At 46.2% G+C, this 27,901-nt stretch overlaps 1 pseudogene; it reads right to left on the minus strand.

The window, feature by feature from the left end:
* LOC128589793 (ribosomal protein L18-like) lies at positions 1 to 27,901 on the minus strand (annotated as a pseudogene).

Below are 27,901 nucleotides of genomic sequence, written 5' to 3' on the forward strand. Positions count from 1 at the left end.
TTACAGTGACCCCTCGTAATGCTGCCCATGCTGTTTCAATTTCTTCCCAAAGTGTCCCAGGTGTGTCCGGTTTTCTATAGCATACCGCATCCTGTAAGGTTCCTGGAAGTGCAAGGCAGGGGGTGTTAAGTCAGGAGAATGTGGGGGAGACTCCGCCACACCTCTTTGTCCTGTGCGTTGTCTCAGCAAGTTCTCGTGGAGATGGCTCTCACATCGTGCTGCATGTAATAATCCTGGGAAGCAAGCTTCCCATTTTGCTGTATTAAGAACACGTCCTGTGCTCGCTCTGCTGGCTCCGTCTCAGGTGTACTGCCTGGCCGGTGTGGGAACTGCCCCACAGCACGGCAGGAGAAGCAGGGCTTGCTGCCATGCGAGGCCCCGGGCCTTCCCTGTGCACATTGCACACAGCACCACGCGTCTCACACTTGTCCCCAGTGCCGGCAGTTGTCAGGCCTAGTGGAGCTTCTATTGGACACTCTGTTGGGCTTGTACTCCAACAACATTCTTGAATTTCCAACACCACTTCAAAATGGTCTTGCACTCCTCGAACAACACCTGTGCTTCCCCCTTTTTTTGGAACATCCTGCCTGTCACATGGTGACACCAGTGTTCATTAGATTAATGTCATCTTTTGAGCGAACGTCACACTACACATTGCTGCCATAATTCAGTTCAACTTCCAGAAGCAATACATAGATAAATGGCTTAAATGGTGTATATGTTTTTTGGCACCCCTGGTAGTAACAATGTTTTTTGGCACCCCTGGCCAGTAAGAAAGAAGCTTCCTCCCAGCCACCCAGGAAGGACAAGTGGCCTTCTGGGGAAGGACAACTGGACTGATCACAGACTTACTTCTTGACAGCAACATCAGAAGCCAGAATCACATCTCCAAAGTGCTGAGAGAAAACTCTGGTTATTGCAGAATTCCACGCCAGCCAAACCTACCCTCCACGCTGGAGGTCAAGTCATGACATTGTCAGGGAAACACTGAGAATTTACTACTGGAAGACACACACTGAAGGAAGGAAGGAAGGACACACGTGGGAGGGACGGACAGCAAGCCAGGCACCCACCCACACCCCACATTCCGCCCGGCTATGCCAGGGGACTGACCTGCACACAGGGTGGCCAGGAAGCTGGGAAATGATTCCCTGGGAGGAGCTTTCAACAACCAGCTCAGAGTAACTATGGGTAAACACCCAGGCTCCCTTACCCCTCAGAGGGACACTCTGTGGTGGCTCTGGGCGTGTTCCAGGGGCTCCATCAGGAGCAGCTGCAGTGTCCCAAGTGGCAATCTGCACATACTGCGTCCATGTTAGCTGCCCAACTGTCCTCTCACCTCCCCTCTGCCCTAACACCTGTTCTGGGGTCACCTCCTAACCAAAATCCTAGTCTTGAGGACTCTCCAGGCAGGAACCCACCCCAAGGTACAAAAATGGGGACCAGGGAGCTAACCTGCAGGATGAGGTCCCATCGATCAGCCACAGGCCACCACTGCTTCAGGTGTGTGGGGCAGTGATAGCCCCGGTATATTCTAGCATCTCTCTTACCAAGACCCACATCGAGGTGGGCTGGGATCAGGGAGAAGGCAAGCTCTGGGTGTGCAGAGCTCTAAGACTTGGAAGATCGGGGCCGTGGTGGCTGTAAGGATGGTGGCACTGCTTTTGAGGTTATTCACCACAGCAGAACCCTGGTAGGTGACACAATAGGCTGTGCAGGCGGACACCTGGGGGCCTCATGTGGCAGGCAGCACTGTAAGAGGCCCAGCTTCTGCAGCGGGACAGCTGACTCTGCCAGAGTGAGGCCCAAGCTTGGGTCACAAGGGCGGCAGGGGACCACGGAGACTGGCTTCACACCCTAGCAAGTTTCTGGTGCTAAAATCAAGGGCATGGTGGGGCTGGAGCAAGTCCTAGACATAGAAGGGGAACCTTTGGAAGATGTGCTTGAGGACCTCCAACCTGCACCCTCCTACATGCTCTGGGGAGCACAGTGGCCTCCTGCTAATCCAGAGACCACTCAGTGCCAGGAGACCCTACAACACCCCAGCTCAGGCAGGGCCTCATAAGGCATCCCCTGGGAAGGTGGCGGTATCAGGCCCACCCCGCCTCACCTCATTGCTTCCAGAGTGACTCCAACCTTGAACAGGCAGGGCTAAGAGTTCCAACTTCAGGAAGAAGAAGTCGCTGATCAAAGACCCACAGAGGCTGACAGGCATTGAATGGGCAGGAATCAGGGAACCAATCCCAAGGGTCCTGGTGGGAGCAGCACAGACCTGGAGAGGAGAGGGCATTGCCATGCGGACCCTCCTCTGTGGCTCAGGATTGAATATCCTGGTTGGGATGCGGGAGATGCTAGTGGGATGTCAGAATGCCTAGAAGCGTGGAGGAGGAGGTGGCAGGCCCTGAGCACTGACGGGCACTGAGGAAGGGTCAGGAGCCCTGGTGCAGACATGCTGGGGAGCATTTATCACACAAGGCTCCCTCAGGGGACAAGGGGACTTCTCCTGCACTCAGGTGGTAAGGAGATGACTCTTAAAGGAGGTAGCAGTGTCCTTGAGAAGGAGAGGGCAGAATGGGGGAGCCTTGATGGACCTGGGTCCCTGAGTGTTCTTGGGGGTGCCCGGTTCCTGATTGGCAGGGGATAATTGGTATGGGTTCACTGCTTGGGGCAAGGTGCATGTAAGTCCCTAATAGGTCCCAAGCCAGGACAACAAGCCAGGGTCTCCATTTTCAGGTATTTCCAAGGATATCCCAGGGCCAGGGAAATACTTTCCCATACATTGATGAGGGCTGGTGGTGGGTGAACAGAGGCTGACATCGGCTGTCACATGAAAATCACAACCCCTCCCACGATGCCCAGACCTGAGTCAGTTCTGAGCTGTGAGTCCTGCTGAGAAGGTCTCTGCAGACAGCACAACCAGTCAGTAGAGTCCCTCTTCCCCGGTCCTCCCCAAGGTACAGTGGCCATTCAGAGTAACCCACCCTGGAAGGGGACACACAGACCTTTGGAAAACTCCACTTACAGGACTCTGACCCTGGGGCAGGTTGGAGAAGATCCCACACAAGGCAGGTGTAAGTGCGTCCTGCCCTGTGTGAGTCACTGCTCACCACGTAATAGACTTAGTGCCTTTGTGATCTCTTCCTTCTGTGTGGAAGGAGGACTGCGGTCTCATCTGAGGCTCAGAGTCCTCTTTCAAGTTCACAAATTGGGGGCAAAATTCAGGTCTTTTCAATTGTAGGACTGAAGTCTCAGCTTTCTTGCTGGCTGTTAACTGGGGCTCATTCTGGGCTCTTAGAGGCCACACACCATTCTCTACCACCCGTCTCTTGGGCGTCTGCTCCCTCAAGGCCACAGGAGAATTCCTTTTCTTTTCTTCTCCTTTTCTCTCCTTTCATATCCTTTCCTCTGTTTGCTTTTCCTTTTTTCTTTTTTTGAGATGGTTCTTGCTCTGTTACCCAGGCTAGGGTGCAGTGACAGAGATAGTAGGAACTGAATTCTACCATCAACCAGTGAACTTGAAAGTGGACCCTGAACTTTAGATGAGACTGTAGTCTAGCCAACACCTGGTTTCCAGCCTAGTGAAACTTTGTGTAGAGAATGCAGTGAAAACACTACAGCTTTGAACTTGTGGGGTCAAGCCATCCTCCTACCTTGGCCTCTCTAAGTTCTGGGATCACAGGTATGAGCTCCCAGCCCAGCCTCTCTCTTACTTCTTTTAAGAGCTCCCTTTATTAGGTCAGATGCCCTCAGGACACTGTCCCTTTGATTATCTGTAAGTCCACTGATAAGGCGCCAGGGTGACCTCTGCAGATCACTGCTGACCCATGAGGTAATGAAGGATGGCAGTATGTGCCCCCCAAAGGATGCCACTTGGGCATAAAGATCATTCAGGGAGGGTTCTCCAACCGCCTCTAACTCCTGGGAAATGAGGGAAACACTCCTGCATGAGCTGCACCCTCTCTGTACCAGCAGCAGAAGAAACACTCTTTGATGGGAAGCCATAGCTGAGAGAATTCTGTAGAACAGACCTTGTTAAAACTATTCTTATCTTCCTTTACCCTCCCCACATGATTTAGTTATTCTCCTGCAACTGCCTCTCTTTGTTTAATCTGGCATAGAAGTATTTAGAATTTGCTGGTTCTTTGGGTCTTCATTTCCTTGAAGGCCCCTGAGTTCCATAAAACTCATTAAATAAATCCACATGCTTTTCTCCTGTTAATCTGTCTTATGCTCTATAAATTCTTAGGCCCAGCTGGACATCCTAAGAGACAAAAGTTTTGCCTCTGCTAAGGTGACAGGACCACAGGAGTGGTATCCCATCATAATCACAAGCCCTGCCCACCCCCCAGGAGTCCTGGGGCCATTCTAGAGTTCTTCCTACAACACCAATTTATGTCCTGGAGGATCTAAGCATCTGCAGACCCACCTGTCCCTTCTCCAGCCCCTGAATATGCATGGTACTGAGTCACTGGTACATGTTAATGTTTGTGGCCTAGTAAGTGGTCATGACTACTGTTTGTAAATGTTCCTCCTATGCCTGAAAAGAATGACTGCATCTCCCAATTTAGGAGTGCAGAGTTCTTTCAACATGTGAATGTTGGTTTAAGCTTGAGATGGCTGCACTTAGCAGATGACAGAATTGGTATGGGTCAATACCAATTGATAACTGGTTATCATGGGAGGGATGTCCGTGTATGAGCGTTTGTAATGGCCCTCCTGATCCCTGCACCTCAACCCTGCCCTCTAGACCCCTGCCATGGTGAAGACAGTAAATTAGCTATGTAGAGCACAGGAACCACGTGAGCAAATCTAACCAGGCATGAGCTACTGCATAGGAGTACAAATGGGGTTGGTGATGTGTGGTGCACAGGGACAAATGGCTCATACCAAGCACCAGAAGCATTGCAGTTGAAGCTTTCCATGACCCTCGTATTGTTGAGAGGTTTAACTTTATATGTTTTCAGGCATATAAAACATCACTCACTAAAGTTTTTTTAAAAAACCCTAAAGACATGAAATAGAATATGTAACTTCCAAAGACATAGAGGGTGCAGAGAAAAAGAAAGGAGAGAGAGAAGGTAGGTAGCAAACCCACAGAAAATAGGGAAGAAGATTGAAAGAAGCATAGAAAGAGCAGGGTAAACAGGAAACCAAAAACCAAATTGGGAAATAAGTCTGAGTAGATCAGTATTCACAATAAACGTAAATGGGCAAAATCTGCCAATTAAAGGCAAAGCATCAGTCTGGGCTTAAAAGTGAATGCCACCTCCCTGCTGTTCACAAGTGATAGCACTAGACATGAGAATGCTGAAAAGTTGATGGTCTGAAGGGGTGAAAAATGATGTTCTAAGCCAACTCTAATCAAAAGAAGTCACTGTTATAGTATCAGTAAAAATTGACTGTAAGGAAAAAAAGCATTTTTAGAGATAAAAAGTAGATACTACATAATGGTAAGAAGGACAATTCACCAGGAAGGTGTATTAATTTAAACCTTTTCTATTTAGTAATTTAGCCTCAATATATATAAAGCCAAAATTTTAAAAGTTCCAGGGGGAAATGTATAAACCTGCAATACTGAAGGATACTTCTCTTTCAATAACTGATACACAAGAGTGAATAATAAAATCAACAAGCTTAACATCCACTAATGTTCACATAACAAAAGAATCCTACTCAGAAATTAGGATGCACATTCCTTTCAGGCACCTATGGAACCTTTATAAACACTGGCCACTGTTACTCACTAGGCCACAAAACAAATCTCACCACATTCCAAAGAATTGACGCCACGCAGACTGTCTTCTTTTACCAAAACGTGATAGACCTAGAAATCAATTACAAAAAGACAACTCCAGAAGAATCCTGGCAAATGATTAGACTAATAGGAAGCCAAGCGAGGCTGCTGGACATAAGCTCCATATATCAAAATGCATCACGCTCCTATACACCAGTGAGAAACACTCAGAATTTCTTTTTTTGCAGTTTTTGGCCAGGACTGGGTTTGAACCCACCACCTGTGGTATAGGGGGCTGGTGCCCTACTCCTTTGAGCCACAGACGCTGCCTGAAACACTCAGAATTTTAAAGGAGGTACCATTTATAATGCAAAAACTTCATGATTCATAGGGATAGATCTAACAAAGTTGTATAAGGTATTTACAGAAACAATTACAAAAGTTTATACAAAGGTATTTATAAAGGACCCAAATGATTGGAGGTATACACAAAATTTCATCAATTCTGAAACATGCATTTTTCCCCATTTTTAATATCTCACAAATCAGATATATCTTAAAATGGATTGTTCCTTAACTTTCTGTCACAGATCAATCAATAGCACTTTTTCTTTTCTCAACAGCGTGTAAAATAATGGTGCATTTTTTACTCCATGGCATCTTGGAGACAAATAAATAACATGTCCGTGGATGAAAAGACCAAAAATTGTCAAAATGGTGGTGGTTTCCAACATGTTTTTAAATTTCAGTGCAATTGTTGGTGGGTTCCTTTTGAAAATCATGAAATATCAAATAACTGAGAATAGGCAAGGCAATTTTGTTAAATGACATGATGGAGGGGAGTGTTTTTAACAAATGTCAAGATCTACTCAAAGCTTTAGGAGTTGGACTGCATGTATTGGCATGAGACTTAGACAAACAGAGCGATGTAACGGGACAGAGTCCAGACAGAGACTCGTGTGTGTGTGTGTGTGTGTGTGTGTGTGTGTGTGTGGAAACTTGGTCTGTGACAGAGACACCTTACAGAGCAAAGGAGAAAGACTCCTAAATCGTTGCTGCTTGACAACTGATTATCCACATCGAAAAAAGTAAAGTTACTCCCGCACACCAAACACATAAACTTGGCAGAAAAGTAACCTGTGTGTAAAAAGTAAAACTTAAAAGTTTTAGAAGGAAATGTAGCAGCAATAGTTTTAATGACCTTTGGAAGGATTTCTTATATGGAGCACAAAAAGCATAAACTATAAAGAAAAATATTAACAAATTTGTCATAATTGTTCAACATCAGTAGCCATCGGGAAAATGCAAATTAAAACCACACCTGTCTTAAGGGCTCAAACACAAGGCAGTAGGGACGATGCTTGACCAGGAGCCAGCAGAGCAGTGGCCTCTCAATGTGGCGTTGGGGACGCAAAATGGCACAGCTGTCCCAAAAAACAGCGGTTTTGCTTTGTTGCAGGTTTTCCCAGTGGTAAACACACATCCACCAGGGGCCCCAGAAATTCAGTTCCTTGGTATTTACCTTGGAGAAATGAAAACCTGTGCTCATACCAAGCCCAGACACAAACGTCTATGGCAGCTGTGTTCCAAACAGCCACAAACTGCAGACAACTCAAGGTCTTTTGGGAATGTCGGGAATAAGCAGAGTGGCTGACATTTAGAAGTGTCAGCAGTGGCACACTGATACCCAGAGAAGCTCACACAGTTTCACCGGGTATCAGTCTCAAGAAGTAACGCTACCAAAGTCAGTTATTTCTTTCTGAAACAAAATTACATTTTCACTAACAAGTAGTTTCTAAGATGTAAGAGAAATTCCAAAATATCAAATCATAATTCAGATAAAGACATAAATATGGGAAAATAGTTAACTTTATTTTTCAAGTGACCATGAGGATTTGACTATTGCTTATAAGAAACTTACTATAAAAAATGGTGTTTTATCAGGATTTCACTTTTAAGTGAAAATATTCTTTATCATTCTTTTATTCTTTGTAAGCATTTGGGCGTGCACATGTTGCCCTAGCTTGTAAAGCATACCTATTGAAAGCTGCACACCATCATAGTTTAAGCACCTGTGCGGTGACTGTGTCTGAAGGCGCCACGCTGTGTCCGTGTGATGCTCGGGACCACCTGAGACAGGTGGTGCTCTTAGTATGCACCTTGTACAGACAAGGTCATGGACAGCTGAAGAAACAAGAACAGACCTGCCCAAGGACATGTCTGGATGTATCTGTCCTATGTTCACTCCAGAAACCCTTGCACTGAGCAGCGGGCAGTGGGCATTTAGTGAGTGTCTGCAGGACTGGAGAGGATTATACAAGGAATGGCTGTTAAGGGCAGGGATGGGGCCTGGACCCAGGTCCAGCTGGCTCGAAAGTGTCTGCTTTTAATAAGTATCATGCATTTGTTACTTCAGTCCGACACATCAGATATTTTCTTCCTAAAATGGTTGATAGGTTTTCACTAAAATGAAAACCACTTTCTTGTTCGTAATACCAAAGATAAGAGTCATTTAAACATAGTTTCTTCTCCTCGTCACACAAGACTTTGAATCTGTCCTGGGGAAGTTCATGTGGTCTCTTTAGCACTGGAGATGTTTTATTCCACAAGAGATCCTCTATGCAAAACCCTCCAGGGCTTGGATCCCTGAACCTCTGCTGAACTTGCCTGGCTACCCAGGAGTACTTCAAAGCAACCCATCCAATTACTATATAAACACAATAATAGGGCATCTGTTTTTTAATTTTAATTTTATTTTTTCCCACTAAAAGATTCAAGTGAGAAACATTTGGAGATTTATATTCAGGGCATAAGACCAAATGGCATCTGAAGCATTTCTTTGTTAAATATAATTAATTTTTCTTGGCTTTTTTTCCTCCATCATGACAAAGCCAGATCTTTACCATTCTTCCTGTTTGTAGGTGACTATTTCCCGTCCCCAAAGGTTCTCAGCTGTAACCACTGAGGTGCTGGAGGGAGACAGCAGTTCTGTTCCTTTTTCTGTCCTCCTACGGTAAAGAAGAGCCAGGCACTTGGAGGCACTTTAATTTTTACAAGCAACAGCAAACAAAAAGAAAAACAGCCCTCAGCTGGCTTTCATCTTGTTTGAAGAAAGTGGTTGAGCTCATTCTGTTTCACTTTGAATGGGCGAGGAAGCAGCCCAGCCCCTGGGGAGAGGGCGGGACCCCTGCAGATAGTGGGTAGGAGACCGAGGAATATCGCTCTCCTCTCCTTGTTTTTTTCTAGGAAAATAAAGATGTCTTTGTAATACACACATGCACGCACACCCTCAAATTAGAGTCTAAAGAAGTATAGAAAGGAACACTGTACAGAGAACGGTTATTTTTCCAATAAGAGATATATGTGATCCGGCCCCTGGGTGTTGGTTTTAAGTGGAGATATTGACTTCCAGCTGACTGATGAGGGAACATCTTTCTCCTGAAATATTGATAGTAGATTACAAGAAACCGCAAACTATCTCCATAAAGCACGTTGTTTCTAATCCTAATGGTGCTCTCTTTCCTCAGGATGACTGCTACGCTCATGATATGATGGCTTTATTCTATCTTGGGGAAAAACTTTTTACCATACTGCTAAATTAACTTGTCAAAAGGCTTCAAACTTCGGAAGCTTTTACAGCTCAATTCAGTGCTATTATTCAAGATTGAATGGGAAGGCCACGGACTGTAAAAGCTTGCAAAAAATAAATTTCACAGGCTTTCAGAGACTGAGTGAAATACTTACCTTTTGTTCAGGTTGTATATCTTTATTGAAGACTCTGAGAATACCTGCAGTTTTGCCTATAAATCCTTACTCCTACCCTGAAAGACTCTTGTGTTTTTGTCTGTTGCCCTTGAAGACCTGGCGATGCCCGCTGGGTGACCATTCATTCCAGCAGAGCACCATGTCTCCAAACATGGGGGCAGCGGGGGGACAAAGACTCCCAGATCCCAGAGTGAACCTTGGCTTTCTGAATTCTTTTATTCTAGAAACAGATTCACAATGGATTTGATAGCCAATTATTGCTTGTAAATACAAGCCAACTGTCCTGGTGCTTTTCAAGGTTCTATCTGCAGATCAGGGAGGAGGGGAACAGGGAGTGGCTGCCATTTATGTCAGCACCTGGATATAAATAGTGGGGACCCCAATTGTGACGGAGGAGCACAGGGACCCTGACCGTGACAGGGGCATGTGGAGCACGGGGGATGCACAGTGTCCAGCACTAATCCCAGCCTCAGGGCAGCCTCCTAAGGACGCCAAGACAGAGACACACACCACGGGGAAGGAAGCAGTGAGTTGGGAGAGGTGGGGCTGAGGGTCCAAGCAATGGATTAGAAAGACTTTTTATGTTATGTGCCTCCCTCCTGTCACAGAATCTTAAATAAGAGCCCTTCCTGGAGGTGGTCAGTGACAGGGGCACAGCTGCCTTGTCATCTTCTGGACAAAGATTTAAGATCTTCCTTCCATAGATAGGTGCTTATTTCAGCATTTTCCAACTCAAATTACTCAAGATAATAAGAAAAAAAAAACAGATAGATTTTGTGCACCCATAACCCAAGGAGTTGAAAGGTTGTTTGGAAGACAAGGCATATACACACATCCCCCACCTCATCACGGAAGGCAAGTTCAAACCCCTCCTCTTCCTCAAAGGCTTCCTTATTCCCCAACAGAGAGAAATTTTTTGTCTCGAACTTCCTTCAGAATATGTCCTTACTTCCTCACAACACCCAAAAACCTCTCTCTGATGTGAAGGCTATTTGCCTGTGTGCTGTGCTCCCTCCAGACTGTGAGCCCTGAGTCTTGTCCCCAGCCCTGCTTGACCAGCACTCCCCGATAGTTCTCATCACGTCTCATCACGTCCCTGGAGGGAAAGGGAGCACAGAAGGTGCGTGCTTTCTAAAGCTCTCTAAGGCAGCCAAGATTGCGCACCGTCATGCCAGGTGACAAGAAAGTAAGGAAATCACTAGATTTCTGTGAAGGGCCAAGGAAAGCTCTCAAAAAGATTAGAACCAGAGCTGACTTGAGGGAACAGGTGTGGCTCAAACACAGACGGGCCAGGACAGAGATGCGTTTGGGGACTGGCTACACATGGCAAGTGCGGGGCTGACCAGAGGCTGGGTCTGAACCTGGCGCTCCAGGGTGGCACCCCTTTCAAACAGAACTGGGGCTCTGGTTCCAGAAAAGGTGCTGGGCTCCCTATCTGTGGGGTGACCTGGCAGCAAGGTCCTGAATGATTTAGAGCCTTGGGACTCCCATCCCAGGCAGCACTTGGACTCACTGTCCCTTCCAGGTCACATCACAGGTGCCCATGCCCAGTTATGTGAAGTCCTGGGTTTGGGGCTACAGACTTATCGTTTTTGCTGAGCTTGTTTAGAAAGTCAGGCTGAGCTGGATGTGACCCGCGCGGTTAGGAGGAGGAGTGTGGGGAACATTGCTGAGTGCTGCCGGGGGGGGCGGGGGGGGGGCTGTCCTGAGACTGAGCTCCGAAGCCTCCCTATAGACACTCTCTTATTGCACCCAGGAAGGTCTCACCCTTTACCCTGTGTGGTTTAAGGGAAACCCAGGAGCTGGGAGGGGTCTGTGTGCACACGGCTTCTCCTGTGAGCCAGGCTCCGAGCCTGGTGTTCTAACACGGGCTGTACTGACTCTTGGCCCAAAACCTAAATATCTCCCTACATTATTATTCCTGTTTCCCAAAAGACTCTGCACAGTTTCCCAAAGCCACACAAGTAGTAAGGGACAGGCCGGGGCAGATTGTCCATCTGCCCACTCCAGGGCTTTTCCCAAACATGAGCTTCCTTCTGTGGTTGCGGGGGTGGGGGGGAGAAAACACACCCCCACCAACATCCCCCACAGGCCCTGCGCTCAGCCCACGTAGAAATGTGGGAGCCTAACCAAGTCAGAGACTACTTCTTGTATTAACAGTGGACTTTTTGATTTACCAAGGATTCTTTTCAATATTGTAGGTTTTTTTAAAGAGATTTTTCTGGTGAACTCAAACATAATTGGGAAACTAGAAATGTGATTTGCCAACCTACCTTTGTAAAAATTCTAGTTTTGGCAGAGTGCCCCTATGTATGCTGAGTGAGTACAAGTAGATGAACTTGATGGGAAATCTGCTTTTACCCACAACGGTGGCATCTGCTGCTTTGGTCTCGGGCAGCAAGAACAAACTGGGAAGGAAGCCACAGTGCTCCTGGCTTTCTGGGAAGAATGTCGCCCTTGAGACAGCAAAAGCAGAATGTAAGTCAAGAAAGAAGAAGAAGAAAATACCCTTGATGGGTAAAGAGGCTCAGTACACATGTGTGCTGACATGTACACACATGACGAGCCTGCAGGTACACAGACGCACACAACTGTGTGATGGACTGAGCCTCTGTGTCCCCTGAAGCTCATGTTGAGATCTTCACCCCCAAGGTGATGGTGTTATGAGGTGGGCTTTGGGGGAGGTGATGAGGTCATGAGAGCGGAGCCCTTGCAAATGCGATTCCTGCCCCTGTGAAGGGACCTCAGCCAGGGAGCTGTGCTTGTACCGCTGCTGTCCAGCCTGGGAAACAGAGCGAGACCTCATCTCTACAAATAGAGACCTTAGTGACTCTCCTGACCTTGAGAGGGCACAGTGAGTAGGCGCCATTGATGAAGCTAATTGCAGGCTCTTGTCAGACACCAAATTTACTGGTGCCTTGATTTTGGACTTCCAGCCGTCACAACCGTGAGACATGGCCATGTGCTGTGTAAGCCATCTGGCCCGTGGTCCTTTGTTACAGAAACCTGAGCAGAGGAAGATTAACACGTACTTGGCTTAGGGGAAAGGTGAAGGTGGTTCTGTGTTTGACTGGAGCCCGGTCCCTGTTCACTCCCTTCATCCCTTGCTAAACCAGAGCCCCTGGACTAGGGGTAGGGTCCTCATCAGGGTAGGGCAGCCCTGTGGCTCCAGGCAACAGCCCTGCCTGGTCTGGCCCCTCTGCAGTTCCTCCAGGGGACCTCCCTGGACCCTGCTTTTCTCTACAATGGCTCTGCTAAGCTTCTCACCTGAGGACTGGTCACCTATGCTTGCAGCACACCCTGACCCTGGCTGTGAAGGAGCTCCTGAGGGCAGACACCTTCCCTGACGGAGGCTGAATCTCTAGGAGCTGCTCTGTGAGGGCGCAGGACAGGACTCGAGCTACTCAGGGCCTCAACACTTCTCGGAATCAACAAGGGGACTCCAAGCCTGGTGTCCCTCCAGGGCCCAGGTGAGGGGACATGGTTGCTTCATCAAACAGGAGCACCTCAGGCCACCTTTAGAGTTCTTGCCGGGACACCAAACGGTGCCCTGTGTGCAGACCGAGGGTTAGAGAACCCACCATGTGTGCAGTGAGCATGCTGCATCTGCCAGGCACTCCTGTGCCCATAGCAAAAGGCCGACCGGCAGCCAGGGTGTCCGAAGACAGCCGCTGCTCTCATCACACGAGGTCTCTTGGTGCTTGGCTGCTTCTCTTGCAAGAAGCCAACCATGGTGCCTGCATGATGGCCTCAAAACATGGCATGTAAGGGAAGAGACAGGGTGTTCTCTGGACATTTGCTCAGTTGTCCCAAGTGATTACTGGAGATCTGGAAAGAAGTGTGCAGAGCAGCGATTGTACGGGTCCTTCTGCCAGGAGCAGGGAACCCACTCCCCACCCCCTGAGCCTGAGTAGGAGCAGCAGTTTGCTGAGACACTGGAGCTTGGGGTCTGGGCATGGGAGCCCTAGTCCTCTGCAGGGCACCACCAGTCCCACAGGGACACCCACGCCAAGCTGCTGCTCCCGCCTCCTGGTGCACCTGCTCTGTGCATGCTGACCTGGGGCTTGGGACCAAAGCCTGTCCCAGTGGCTGGGTGGTATTGATGTTGCTTTTGCTTCCGATTTCAAGGAACTTGGTGAGTGCAGAATTAGAGGCTCAGAGTTTGTGGTAGTAGTGACATCTTTTGGAAATAAGTTTCACAGACTTGAATGAAGCACAAAGCTGCAGCCTTTGGATGCTTCTGCCTGCCTGGCCCAGCTGCCCTGGGCAGCTGCACCCTCATGTTCTGCCTGCAGCACCAGCCCTCCTGAGCAAGAGCCCATTCCTCCTCAAGCTTGGGCCACATCTTCTGTCTTCTGCACCATCCTGACTGAGAACAGCCTGGCAGTCAGCTGAGGCCCTATCTGTCACAAAGTTGGTCAAACCTGACTTAAACTCTAAGCCCATGATCTTAAACCCAGAAGCATCTGGATGATTCTGGGTGTCCTGTCCCTGCCTCCTTGACGCTCTCTCAGGTGATGAGCACACACCTTGCTTCCTCTCCTCCCCCAGTTTCCACACAGGCCTTTCTTGAGCTGAGTCTCTTTAAGGAAAACGTGGGGAGCTGGTGGAGAGGCCCTGCGTGGAGGATGGATGGTCCCACTGCCCGCCTACTTCTCCTCCACCTTTAGGAGTTACAAGGCATGGACTCCTGGACTCAGGGTCAGCATTGCAGCTGGCCAGGCTTGCGGAGCCGTGCAGGGCTGCCATGAGGACAGAAGGAGCTGGCACGCGAAAAGGGCTTGACCCCTGTACCCCAAGCCTTCCATCCTTCCCATTATAATCCCCCCTCTAGAGCCAGCCTGCCCTTCCCGGGGAAGTCCCACCCACGCCCTGCCCCTGGGCCTCATTATCTACCCTAAGTCTTCTCCCAACAGATACAGTTCCCTTCTTAAGAAGGATTCTGGTTAATATGATTTTCTACCTCTCTGTAAAGTGAAGTTTTCATACAGTTTATACATGTAAGAGTCATTCCCCTCAGTCCCCTCCTGAGCACCAGTGCCAAGTTGTTTCCATAGGATAAACCATTTCATGCAGCTGGTGAGAAAATAAAGACAGACACTCTTGTCCTCACCCGGCTGCCCCCAGTTGCCATTTCCTTTTCTCTGTTAACAGAATGCCAGTTTGTCAGACCTGGGTGGCTGTCTCTAGATCTCAGGGATGGGCAATTCCTCCCACAGCCTACAGCTGAAGTCATGATCCATCTGACCCATGGTTGGGTGGTGATCCCACCTACCTCCCTTGGCCAGGAACTGGTCTAGGAGCAGCCATGAGTCCTAGTTCTGACAATGAGATGTATCTGGAAGTCATTGACATTGGTTGGTGAGGGATGACTTTGCTTTCTGGATAAAAAGGCTCAACTTGGATACCTTGTCCCCCTTTTCCTTTGCTCTTCCCTATTTTTTTTAAACTGGAACATGGGTGTGATGCTGGATGTGCATTAACCTACTGGGGTCGGGAGATGGTGAACTCAGAGACAAACGCTAACTTGCTGAGGATACTGGCGGAGAAAAGTGAGAGGCGTCCAGATTCCTGGATGGCGCCAATGAGGAGCTGTTGTGACCTTTGGCTATAAGTGAGAAAATAACCCCCAATGAATTCAAGCTGCTGAGGGGTGGGGATCTGTTACTTGCATCCTAAAGCATTCCTAACAGAAAGTAAAACTTGAAATTGGAAAATACATACTTAGAAGTACGGGGCCAGGATCAGCATTATGTAGCTCCCTGTAATCTAGAAAAGTGCTGCTTAATTCAGCCACGTTTTTATCTAGTATAAAAATCACCCGGTATAAACATTAGTCAAGGAATAAATCTGTGTCTCAGATGAAAACAAAAGCAGACCCAGCCCTGAGGATCAAAGATTAACGTTTCTAAGAGACGAGTCTCTGTGCTCTGAAGAACAGTGATATTAATGCTCAGGTGTGTCTGTGACTAGTAATCCTCAGCCCCTCTGGAAGACAGCAGGGCCCAGCAGGGAATGCTGTCAGCTCCATCGCACACTCTCGGGTTTGCGTCCAGACTGGAGTTTGACTTTGCAATCTGAGCTGTGCTTTCCATCTTCCCTCTTCCAGCAAAACCAGATCAACATTTGGGAGCAAGTAATTCCTGAGGAGCCCTACACAATCTCTCTTCCTTTATCTGTCCTGCTGTTTTATTTTTCTCTCCTTTGATGCATTTCATGTTGCAGGGAACGAAAAGCAAACACAAATCACTTTTTTCTGGGTCATTACCTCAGAGAAGAATCATACCACTGAGATCCCCTATATCTTGGGAACATATTTAATACGACTTGTTTTTACAAGTAATTCCTTCTTTGTAGAGTGGTTTCAATTACAATAGAAAGGAAAATACTCTCAGAAACCGTAATTTCATTATCTTGGATGAGGACACAAATGTCCACATTTCAAATTTAATTGTTTCAGCGTTTTCTTCTTGAAACAACAATTTCTCGGAGCTGAAAACTTCCTAACATTCTACAAAGGTCAAAGGTTGAGTCAAGGAAGTGTAATATGTGAACAGATACAACAGCCACGCTTGTACATGTGTTTGAGGAAAACATTCGTCCTTTATGGCTTCTTTTGCTTTTATTTTCTTCTATTGATTTTTGGTGAGAGTTGATTTGGTGTTTATAAAAATCTGACTCTTATTTACCCTAATTCAGGCAAAGTACATATGTGATCACCAGTTTTAACTATTTAAATAGATTAATCATAATTGAAACTTTTATTGTTTATAATCATGGTGTGGAATCACTTGTTTTCCAGTTGATTTTGGCTTTCCTATGAAAAGGGAATTTTGACTTTGATTTTCATTGCTGGGGGTTCAATGTAGAAAAGCCAGGTACACAGTGGGCACTTGATAAATATTTGTCTGTGCTAATTACTGATAGTGTAAATGTGTGATACTATTAGTGTGGCTTCTCTGCAGCACCACATTTAATTCCATATTTGGTATTAAAAAAAATGTCTCGCTTTTGCCTGAATTGTAACATTCCACAAAATGTCATACTTTGTAGATTCCGATGAGATTTGTTCCTAAGAGATTTCTGCTCTTTGGGTACTGTCAGGATGAAAGTTTAGGGTTCTTTATCTTGTGGCCGACACGGCAACTGTGCCCCACGCCCTCCCCACACCAGCTCCCTTCCCTGGCCCACTTGCCCATGCTAACTACAGCTGCCCGTGTGTTTATTTTGGTCATGTATTTCAAAGGGCCATTTCTACACTAAAGTAAACAAACATAATGGAACAGCTGTGACTGATAAAAACTCCCAGGCATAATCATCACCCTCTTGTATATATCCTGTGGTTTCGGATTTAATTTTAAAAACTTCCCTTAACTCTTGATTCAGTGGATTCTGTGGGAAATGACTGCAAATCAGTATACTCCCCAAGGAGGCACAGAGCAGGGACAGCCATCGAGGTATCTTCTCTCCTGCCCCAATGGTGGGGACACCGGCTGCAGGGTACATGTCATCTGGTGCAAACAGGCAGGCTGTGGATCTAGAGGCCAGGCCTGAGTACCCTGTTACCAGAATTTCTTTCTTCAGTAGGTCCTTGGTCTCAGGGATTCCATGAATGAACCCGTGGACCACAGATCAGTGGTAAGACAGGATTTATTAGACAGAAAGGAATACAGGAGGACTAAAGAGCCCCAGAGCTTCTGGTAGAGGGAAAGGCCCAAATAGGAAGACTCCACGCGGGTCCTTTGTCTAGGGGCACAAGATCTTGAGAATTCGTTTGGCCAGGACTTGGTGTTAATGAGCATTAATGAATGCAGTCCCTCCGGCTCAGGGCAAAATGTCAGGGCAATCCCTTCACGAAATTGCACAGGCCTAGGGTAACTGGAGTCCCTTGTTCAGCCTTGAATGGGGGAACCCTGTATCAACTCCACACAGCGGGGCCAGGTCTGAGACCATGCACCTCCTTAGGCCACAGGGAAGCATCCTGGTGACACTTGGATGAACAAAACCATCCATACACAGTGTGGTGAGGGACAAGGGGCTACTTTCCTTTGTCATTCTGCCAACACAGCAGGTGCAGCCACAAGCTTCCTGCAGTGCAAAACATCTCCAAGTGTATTTATTTGTTCTAAAAATGCTACATTGTACATTATTTATATCTGAAAAAAATGCTCCTTTCTCAAATCATTCATGAGCTTTGTGATTCTTTTTAAGCCACAAACCATGCATACTTTTGATAGAACTAACACATTGTGGTGGATCAACAATGCACTTAGAAATTGAGACACTCCTCAAAACATTAACCATGCCATCCGTATGTTACCATATGTTACATACGCCACCATATGATCCTGCACTCCACTGCTGGGCGTGTGTACCCAGAAGAGCTGCCGGGAGACACCGGAGCAGATACTTCAACACCCTGTTCACTGCACATTCTGCAGGAGCTCCGGTGCTGGAAACAGCCCAACACCCCTCTGCGGGTGAGTGAAGAAGCAGAATGTTGTCTGTCCATACAGTGGAACATTATTTAGCCTTAAAGAGGAAGGAAATTCCAATACGTGCTACAGTGTGGATGAAGTGCGAAAACACGGGGTGACATGATAAGACACCTGTGGCTCAGTGAGTAGGGTGCCGACCCCATATACCGAGGGTGGTGGGTTCAAACCCAGCCCCAGCCAAAGTGCAACAAAAAATAGCCGGGTGTTGTGGCGGGGGCCTGTAGTCCCAGCTACTGGGGAGGCTGAGGCAGGAGAATCGCCTAAGCCCAGGATTTGGAGGTTGCTGTGAGCTGTGACGCCACAGCACTCTATCGAGGGCAATAAAGTGAGACTCTGTCTCTACAAAAAAAAGAAAGAAAGAAAAGGACCAATGTTCCACTCATGCCAGGCCCTAAAGTAGTCCAGTTTATAGGATGGGGATGCCAGGGCTGGGGGTGGGGTGGGGTTCGTGCTTAGTGAAGTCTCAGCTTGGGATGGTGGAAAAAGTCCAGGAGATGATGGGGGTGGCGGCTTCCCAGCAATGTGAAAGCATAATACTTAATGCCCCTGAAATCCACACCTAAAATGGTTTAAATGTTCATGTTCTATTTTACCACCATAAAAAATTAAAAAGTTGAAACCAAGTAAATATTTTCAAAAGAAATTCCAAAAAAATTCTTTTTGAGACAGAGTCTCACTCTGCACCCTGGGTCGAGTGCCATGGTGTCATAGGTCACAGCAACCTGTGTTCAAATGAAACTCCTGTGTTCAAATGATCCTCCTGCCTCAGCCTCCCGAGTAGCTGGGACTACAGGCATTTGCCACAACCTGGCTAATTTTTCTGTGTTTTAGTAGATGAGAGTCTCACTCTTGCTCAGGCTGGTATCGAATCCCTGAGCTCAAGCAATCCACCTGTCTCCCAGAGTACTCATGGCTTCCCAGAGTACTACAAGTGCAGGTATGAGCCACCAAGCCGCTCCCCCCAATTGTTATGATGATAAAGGTCATGTATTATTAATCTGTTCTCTGTGTCACAGGGACACACGTCTGACATTCTCTTTGATGTGGGCACGTGTGCATGTGAACCACCCCTATCAGCTGAAGCCAATTGCTATTTGCATTATGAGAGAAACTTCCCTAAAGAATCCCGCCATCCTAGCCCCAGGGCCACACTCTGGCAGTGCCCCACATCCTCTGCAATGTTTTGGTGCCTGTGGACTTGATCTCAAGGTCCCCTGCAGTGCCTGTGTGTGACCCAGCCTGTGGTATCTTGTCCACACACACCCCATCCACCTGGGAGCAGAATGTGGGACTTCCACAGATTCCCTTGGGAAATGGCATCAGAACTAATGTGGCACTGGTGGCTGACTACGCTGCGGTGTTCTCAGCGTAGAGAGAACGTAGAGAGAAAATGTTGTAGTGCATTTTGATAGCTGGCTGGCAAGCACTCCCTACCGTCCTTTCTCTAAACCATCCTCACTATTCATGAGCTTTGTACTTAATTGTGAATGTTAGGAACAGCTTGTCAGGGTCCATGCAGTCTTGCTGGGATTTTGGTTAGGATTGCATTGAGCTTGTAGGTTACTTAGGGCAGACTTGGTGTCTGTGGAAGCCTCTCATCAATAAATGTGATGTTTTTCTTTATTTGCAAAAGATCTGACTTTAAAAAATCCTCCAGCATAGTCTTGTAGTTCAGATGGGCAAAGCACATGTCCTGCCAGATTGCTTCCTAGGTGTTTGCACTTTTTGTTGATACTCGGAAGGAGGGCTCTTATCCTATTGTGTTTTATAGTCAGCCATTGTGCTATCTAGGAAAGCCACTGTGTGTTGCTCTGAACATATCCTTAATTGGGTGGCTCATAAACAACAGAAATTTATTTCTGGCAGTTCTAGAGTTTGGGGAGTTCATTCGGGTCTGATGGAAGCTCTTCTCCGGGTTCACAGTTTCCATCTTCTCGCTGCCTCCTCCCAGGGTGGAAGTGACACAGGGTGGGTGGCCCCCAGCCAGCTCTGTGCGGTCTCCGCCCTGGGGGTCTTGGTGTGGCAGCAGCCGGCAGAGGAAGCAACGGGTTGGAGGGTTGGGGGGAGCGCAGAAGGTTCCCAGGTTGCCAGTTCAGGGAGCCCCACCTGTCTTCCTCCCCTTGAGCTTGCTGCTGATTGGGAACGTCCTATTTCCCAGGCCTGGTCAATTTCATGTAGTTTCCTAGGCCTGGAATGGAAGGGATTATATCCATTCATTTGTTAGGAGATATATATATATATATATATACCCCCTAGACAAATGACCCAGGTGGAGATTTTTTCTGATTTGAGTTTTTCCCTCTGCTAGAAGCTATGGTGCTTTCTTTGTATTTTTTTCTGTAAAATAAATCCTGTATTACCACTGATCTGTGACGCGGATTCATTCTTCTAATCCCTGAGACCAAGGATTTATTAAAGAAGAAATCGTGGTAACAGAAGGAGGAGGGCAGCTCTCCGGGGCTCCCTTTGTAAGGACAGTGTCCTCTGCCCCGTAACCGAACCACTTCCCCAAGGCCCCACCTCCAAATGCCAGCACATTGGGGATTAGGTGTCAACATGTAAACTTTGGAGGGATGCAAACATTCAGTCTGTGGCAATCTGGGCCCTGCTTCATAGCTGACTTGGTTTGCAGGCCTCTGTGCCACACCAGGGACGCCACATGCGCTACGTGGCAGGAGGCAGCATGAGGCCCAGCTGCCTGCTTCTCTTACGGTTTCTATGTAGTGAGCTGTGTATTTGCAAAGAATAATGTTTCCTCTTCTGCTTGAATTTTATTCTTTGTATTCCGTTTTTTTTTTTTTTAGCAATGGAATTAACTGAAACTTCTGGTAAAATGCTGCTTAAGAGTGAGGAAACTATTTTTTCTCTGATTAATGCAGATGTTTCTGCTACTTCAAAATTTAAGTATGCTCATTGCTATCAATATCCTTTTATCAAGTAAATGCTCTTTATCTAGATGCTCTAAAAAAATGGTTTCTTTTATTCTTAGATTCCTGTGACTTTTGTTTTCACTTATGTGTATATGTTCCAATTCATCAAAGCCCTTTTATTTGGAAAAACTGAGTTTTTTTCCTCTATTAAACTATTAATGTAGAGAATTACAGTGATATATTTTTCAAATGTTGATTAACCTCTGTATTACTGGGATAAAAATTACTTGGACGTGATGTTTTATTTTTAACTTTTACCCTAAGAACACAATGAGAAAAATGTATCTAACATTCATGTATAGCTTATTAACTTGCTGTGCCCTGACCTCCAGAGTCACCACCATCCAGGACAAGAGACAGCACCTTCCTATGCACACCTGTCTCAGGCACAGCCCTTCTCACCTCTAGGACCAGCTGTAATCTCAAACTTTATTGTTCTCACTTATTTTCTTTATACCTTTTTTCCTAAATACCATAGGCATCTCCAAACACTATAACTTCATTTTGCCACTTTAGACCTTTGGGAAGATGGAATCACACAGACGCTGTGTTTCTCTCCAGGCCTGGCTTATTCCCTGGTCACTCCGTTCTCTGGATGCCTGGAGAGGTTTCTTTTGTCTGTTGTTTATGCTGGTTCTCATTCACGAGGTCGTGTTTACTTATCTGCCTGGTTATCTTTACTTATGTGTGAAGAGTGTTTTTTTTTTTTTCAGGACGAAATTGATAACCGTCGTACATTTTCTTCTTTCAGAGGAGTTCATTTATTCATGAGTCACCTGTGAGTTTGCTATGAGTCACTGACAGCCAGGGGTCACTTTTATCCAGTTTCAGGATTTGAAAGATTATCTGCACATCCTGATGATTCAGAGTTAGACTAACATCTAGGAAGGGGTGTGATGGAGCCAAGTAGAGCTGACTATGCACACTCTCTTCCCAGCTGTGCGTTGGGCAAGAGATGGGTGCTTATTGGCAGCATGAGATCGGCCTTGGGAGGAGTGTCAGGACCATGTACATTAGCAAAGGTTGCAAACAAGGGCTTTGTATCTTGGAGTGCATATTGTTAAGAATTTATTGCTGGCTACCCTGTGGCTCATGTCTGCAATCCCAGCACTTGGGAGGACGAGGCAAGTGGATTGCCTGAGCTTACTGGTTTGAGACCAGCCTGAGCCAGAGCAAGACCTCGTCTCCAAAAATAGCCAGGTGTTGTGGCAGATGTCTGTAATCCCAGCTACTTGGGAGGCTGAGGCAAGAGAATTGCTTGAGCCTGAGAGTTTGAGGCTGCTGTGAGCTTGACATCACACTACGGAGGGCACTCTACGGAGGGCCACAAAGTGAGACTCTGTCTCAAAAAAGAAAGAAAGAAAGAATTTATTGCCCTGTTATGGCTCCTAGGGTTCAGCTCCTTGGGATTTCCACCTAACACAGGGGCTATTTACTAGGCTTCTTGCCCTTGGCAAACCTCAGACTTCAAATTTTTGTCGCCTAAGCTTGTCAAGCATGTTAAATGTGCCACCTGCTCCTTGATATCCTCTTCTACATCAGCAAAAACCACCTTGGCAGAAGCAACCTTAAAAATGGGTCTCACTTGGGTTGTTTCCATTTTGGCAATTATTATTAGAGCTGCTATAAACATTTGTGTACAGCTTTGTGTTTAGATTTTAATTTCTCTAGGAGGAACACAGTGAGATGTCTGGGTCCTACGGTAAGTGTATACTCAAGTTTACAAAGAAGTCCATCCTGTTTTCCTGAGCAGAGTGCCGCTTGCAGCCCATCACCAGCAGCTCTGCATCCCCGCCAGGACCCGGTGCCTCAGGCTTCCTGCTCTAGTCAGTGACTCATGTTTGTAATATGTATTCATTTCACTTCTTATTTTAGCCATTCTAATGTGTGCAATGGCGTGTCATCAAGGTTTTAACTTCCATATTCCTGGTGATGCTGAGGCTATTTTCATGGACTTGCTTTCCGTTGTTATATCCTCTTTGGTGAAGTGTCTGCTCATGCCTTTTCTTATTTTTAAATTGGGTTTTTATTGGGTGCCTGTAGTCCCACCTACTGGGGAAGCTGAGGCAGGAGGACGGCTTGAGCCCAGGAGTTTGAGGTTGCTGTGAGCTAAGCTGATACCATAGCACTCTAGCCTGGACAACAGAGTGAGACTCTGTCTCAAAAAAAAAAATTGGATTTTTTTTCTCTCTTACTGTTGAGTTTTGAGTGTTCTTTGTATATTCTGGATACAAATCCTTTGTTGGACATGTGATTTGCAAATATTTTTTCTCTTATGCTTATATTCTACTTAATTTCTTTTTATTTATTTCTTTAACTTAGACAAATAGGTAAATGGAACAGAAAAGACAATTCAGAAGAGAAACATCCATGTATGCGAAAATTTTTATGTAAGTAACTATGAAAAAAATTTAGACATTTTCCATGAAAACCCATAATTTTGAATATCTTTGGGAGGGTGATGGTGACTAAGGGTAATGGTCCGAGGTGAATGTGGGCATCTGTGGGCATCTTTACCAAGAGAAAGTGTTTTTAACTTGTTTACCAAGAGACACATGAGTATGTGAATACAATCTATCACTACCAATACGTTCCTAAATAAAGGACATTTAAAAATCACTAAAGCAAAAAAGATACCATTCAAAGACAAACAACATTTAAGAAATTAAGATTAATACATTTAGCTTTGCGAGAAGTCTCTTGCATGTGTGCACACACGCAGAGCTCCCAGACAGCATATCAGGTCATCAACTGGAATAGTTCAGCCGCAGACGCTGACCTCTCAGACCAGCAGGTCAGTCCCAGCAGGCCAAGGGTGTCAGTCACGCTTCATGCACCTCCCTGAGTCCCTTTGGCACTGCAGCCTTGAGACAGCCAGAAGGCCCCCAACTGCTATTGTGCAGCCAGAGTGACCATCTGTGCCCCTGGAGTTCTGACTGCCCTTTCGCCTCACACCACATCATAGGACATGCCAGGGGGCATCCAGAAAAACAGCGGCAGGGGCTGAGGAGGAAACCTGAAGTTAGGTGGAGGTTGCACCTTGCAGGGGAGATAATTGACCAATCAGAAACCAGAGATGAAAAGGAGCTGAGATGGTAAATAACCTTTTACTTCTTCCCTTTCACAGATTATTCTAAGACATTTATCTCTACAGCTTGGCCAAAGCCCTCTCATATGTCCAGATGGACATACTGGCCAAACAACCTCACAGCCCATTTGTGGGGCAGTGAGCATCTGGCAAATACATAACTCCTACTTCTCACCCTTCCGTGGCCCACTGCCAGTTTTCCTTACTCTCGCAAGCTCGAACTAAGAGCCCGCAGTTAATTCTTGCCTGAGGCTCTGCCCAGGATAAGACATAGCAAGAAGTCTAGAGGTGAACAGCCTAGGGATAGTAAAGCCATTCAGGTGTGTCGCTGAGGACACACATTCTTTCTGCCTTCCTATCCCACTATTCTTGTTATGGGGCCTTTGTTCTCATGGTCATAAGAGGGCTGCTGCACCTCCAGACCTCTCACTCACAATTCCGAAGAGAAGGAAGGGGAAGGAAATGGAGGTAATGAGCTGTGTTCTAGTAAGTTTTTATCTTTTTGTTCAGGACAGCAGGCACTCTTCAGGTGTCACAAGGCAAATACAGGGGCAACTCAGAAATTGGACTGTTCATTTCTGTTCTCTATAGTGGAGGCAGATGAGTCAGCAGAAGGCTTGGGATGGGTGAATAAGATCTGCTGAAAGTGGAGGCAAGAGACCAGGAACAAACTTACTTGGTGCAACTCACAACAGGATGCGTTGCACTCGCTCCTTGATGCTTTCAAATTCCTCTTTTTTATTTTTTGCCTCCTGCAGATTCAATTTTCTCTCTTTCTTCAAAACTGAAAATTGGGGTTCTCTAAGAAAAACTTTAAAACATCATTTCTTTTTGAAAAATTTAGGTAGACTTACAATCGCCAAAATGTGGAAACAGCCTAAATGCCCACCAACCCAGGAATGGATTAACAAGCTGTGGTATATGTATACCATGGAATACTATTCAGCCATTAAAAAAATGGAGACTTTATATCCTTCGTATTAACCTGGATGGAAGTGGAAGACATTATTCTTAGTAAAGCATCACAAGAATGGAGAAGCATGAATCCTATGTACTCAATTTCGATATGAGGACAATTAATGACAATTAAGGTTATGAGGGGGGGAAGCAGAAAGAGGGATGGAGGGAGGGGGGTGGGGCACTTTATGGGGGCAAGACATGATTGCAAGAGGGACTTTACCTAACAATTGCAATCAGTGTAACCTGGCTTATTGTACCCTCAATGAATCCCCAACAATAAAAAAAAAAAATTTAGGTAGACATTTAAAAAGTGAGAGATTTCACATTGATAATTAGATTCCTGGATTTCCTAAAAAAAAAAAAAAGTACTAAGAGAACTGGCCGTGTTCCTCCCCACACTGTGGGAGCTGAGAGGTGACTGTCCTCTCTAAGTTGGTGCATATCAGCACTAGCCTCTCCACGGCCACCCCTGCCAGGACTGTACCCCTCGCCAGCTTTTGGGGGCTTCTGAGTTTCCACCTGGCTTGGATGCAGCTGAGACCTCCCTGTAAAGACTCACCTCCCATGAGAAAGTTCGCCGTCAAAGTGAGTTGGGCCCTAAAAAGGGCTCTTGTTCTAGCTCTGAGAAAGCCATGCTTCCTCTGGCCTCTCCATGCCGTTACGCACATTCCCAGCCTGCTTTACGTCCTTGTAAACGATTTTTAGGGAATCAGATAAAATAAAAACCTGCTGGAATTAGCCCCAGAAGAAGAAGGTCATATTGTCTGAAGGGAGTTATGACTTCGCCATCTGGACCAGCTCATTCATTTCTTAAACTCCATGCGTTTGTTCACAGGCGGTAAAGATTCACAGGGATCACCAGCGTTAATGCGTGTACACTATCGCTCTGGTTAAAATCATTTTTTTTTTTCCCAATTTACTTTCATTTATTTCAAACGAGCGTACCTGATAGAGGTGGCATATGCGTAGACTTTATCAATGAACCCAAGAAGTTGATAAAGGACGATTTTGACCAGAATTGACAAGTGTGATAATCAAAGAAATTCTAGTCTCACAACCTCTCGTTTGCTTATTTTTAAAGATCCAGAATTATATAAAAGCAATATTTTAAGCTTTCTCCATTTACCTTTGTGTTCTTGGTTGTCCTCATTATTATTAAAAATGTAACTCCAGCATGAATCCTATGTACTCAATTTTGATATGAGGACAATTCATGACAGTTAAGGTCATGGGGGGGAGCAGAAAGAGGGACGGAGGGAGGCGGGTGGGGCCTTGGTGTGTGTCACACTTTGCGGGGGCAAGACATGATTGCAAGAGGGACTTTACCTAACAATTGCAATCAGTGTAACCTGGCTTATTGTACCCTCAATGAATCCCCAACAATAAAAAAAAAATAATTAATTAATTAAAAAAAATGTATCTCAATAGCCGGGTGCTGTGGCGGGCACCTGTAGTCCCAGCTACTCGGGAGGCTGAGGCAAGAGAATCGCTTCAGCCCAGAAGTTGGAGGTTGCTGTGAGCTGTGTGATGCCATGGCACTCTACCAAGGGCCATAAAGTGAGACTCTGTCTCTACAAAAAAAAAAAAAAAAAAAATGTATCTCCTACTGTGTAGGAGACAAGAGATAGGTTGACATTTTCATTTATTTATTTATTTTATTTATTTTTTGCATCCAAAATCAAACAGTAGGTTCCAGGGTTAGTTTTGTAGCCTCGGCTGGCCCGTCGGCCTCTGGCACGCTGGAACTTGCGGCCCTTGGAGGGGACAGAGGTTTGGTGTGGCTGCACACGGTTCCTGGGGCCTTGCCAAAATGCTGGTACACTCCTAACTCGGCCCTCGGGGGAGTCCAGGGCCAGCTGGTCGAAGGTGAGGATCTTGCCCCCTGCCTTGAGGATATGGGCGTGGGCCTGGCTGCTCAGGCGCAAGGCACACACCTTCAGTTTGGGCACTTCCTGAACCCACACATCATCTGTTATGGTCCCCAGGAAATTTTGTCTTCCTGATAATCTGAGAAAGAGACAGTGGTAGCCAATGGGTGTGACTCATAAACAACGTGTTCAGCACAACGTGGTTGGTTCTTCTGGCCAGAAATCTGTACAGCTGGAGCAACAGCCTTAGGTAAACGTCCTGGCGCTTGGGCTCCTTCTGACAAATGTTTTGGTCCTTGTTGTAGCGATGACACCCTCTCGGCCAGGTCCGGAAAGAGGGTAAGATGACATTTTTAAATGGATTTGATGTATCAATGTTTGAGAAATGACTGATGAAAATTATTTCTAAACTGCACCAAGGCTAGTTTCTACATATTTTAATGTCTACAGTTCATTTTACTATATGCTAATTAGAAGATTAAGAAATATATTTCACGTCAACTCCATAATAAGGACTGAATATCAGTGCGCACTATCTTGTTAGGTTTATATAACCAAGCCTTACAGAAAAAATACCTTAGTTCTGGTGAGCATCTTCTTTTTGAATGACAAAAGCAGCTCTTTCTGACAAGTCGTAAGATACAAAGAATCAGAGGAACAATCTCCACATCACATCACACCACTGTCTACATAATTACGTGGTTCCTTCTATCATGGTTCAGTTGAACTAAAATATTTAGTTGAACTAAGGTGTTATATTATCTTAGACTATTTACAATTATATGCACATATGTGAAACTTCCTCTCTCATGGAAGTACCAAGAGTGGGTAATGTCAAACTAATAACTAGTCATCAATGCCGTTTTAATCTGAGACTGGCCAGGGATTTGTGATTTCAGAAATTAATGAATTCGTGTAAGATGATGAGTTTTAGAAAGTCTTCTGTCACGAGACAGAGCCATGTTTATGTGTGTATGACGTGAGTCTGCTGGAGGGAGTGACCACAACCCGGCCCTGTCCCTGCGCCCCCTGCCCCACCTGAGAGCCGGCTTTGCCAT

Source organism: Nycticebus coucang, chromosome 7 (genome assembly GCF_027406575.1).
Source record: "Nycticebus coucang isolate mNycCou1 chromosome 7, mNycCou1.pri, whole genome shotgun sequence".
Lineage (NCBI taxonomy): Eukaryota > Metazoa > Chordata > Mammalia > Primates > Lorisidae > Nycticebus > Nycticebus coucang.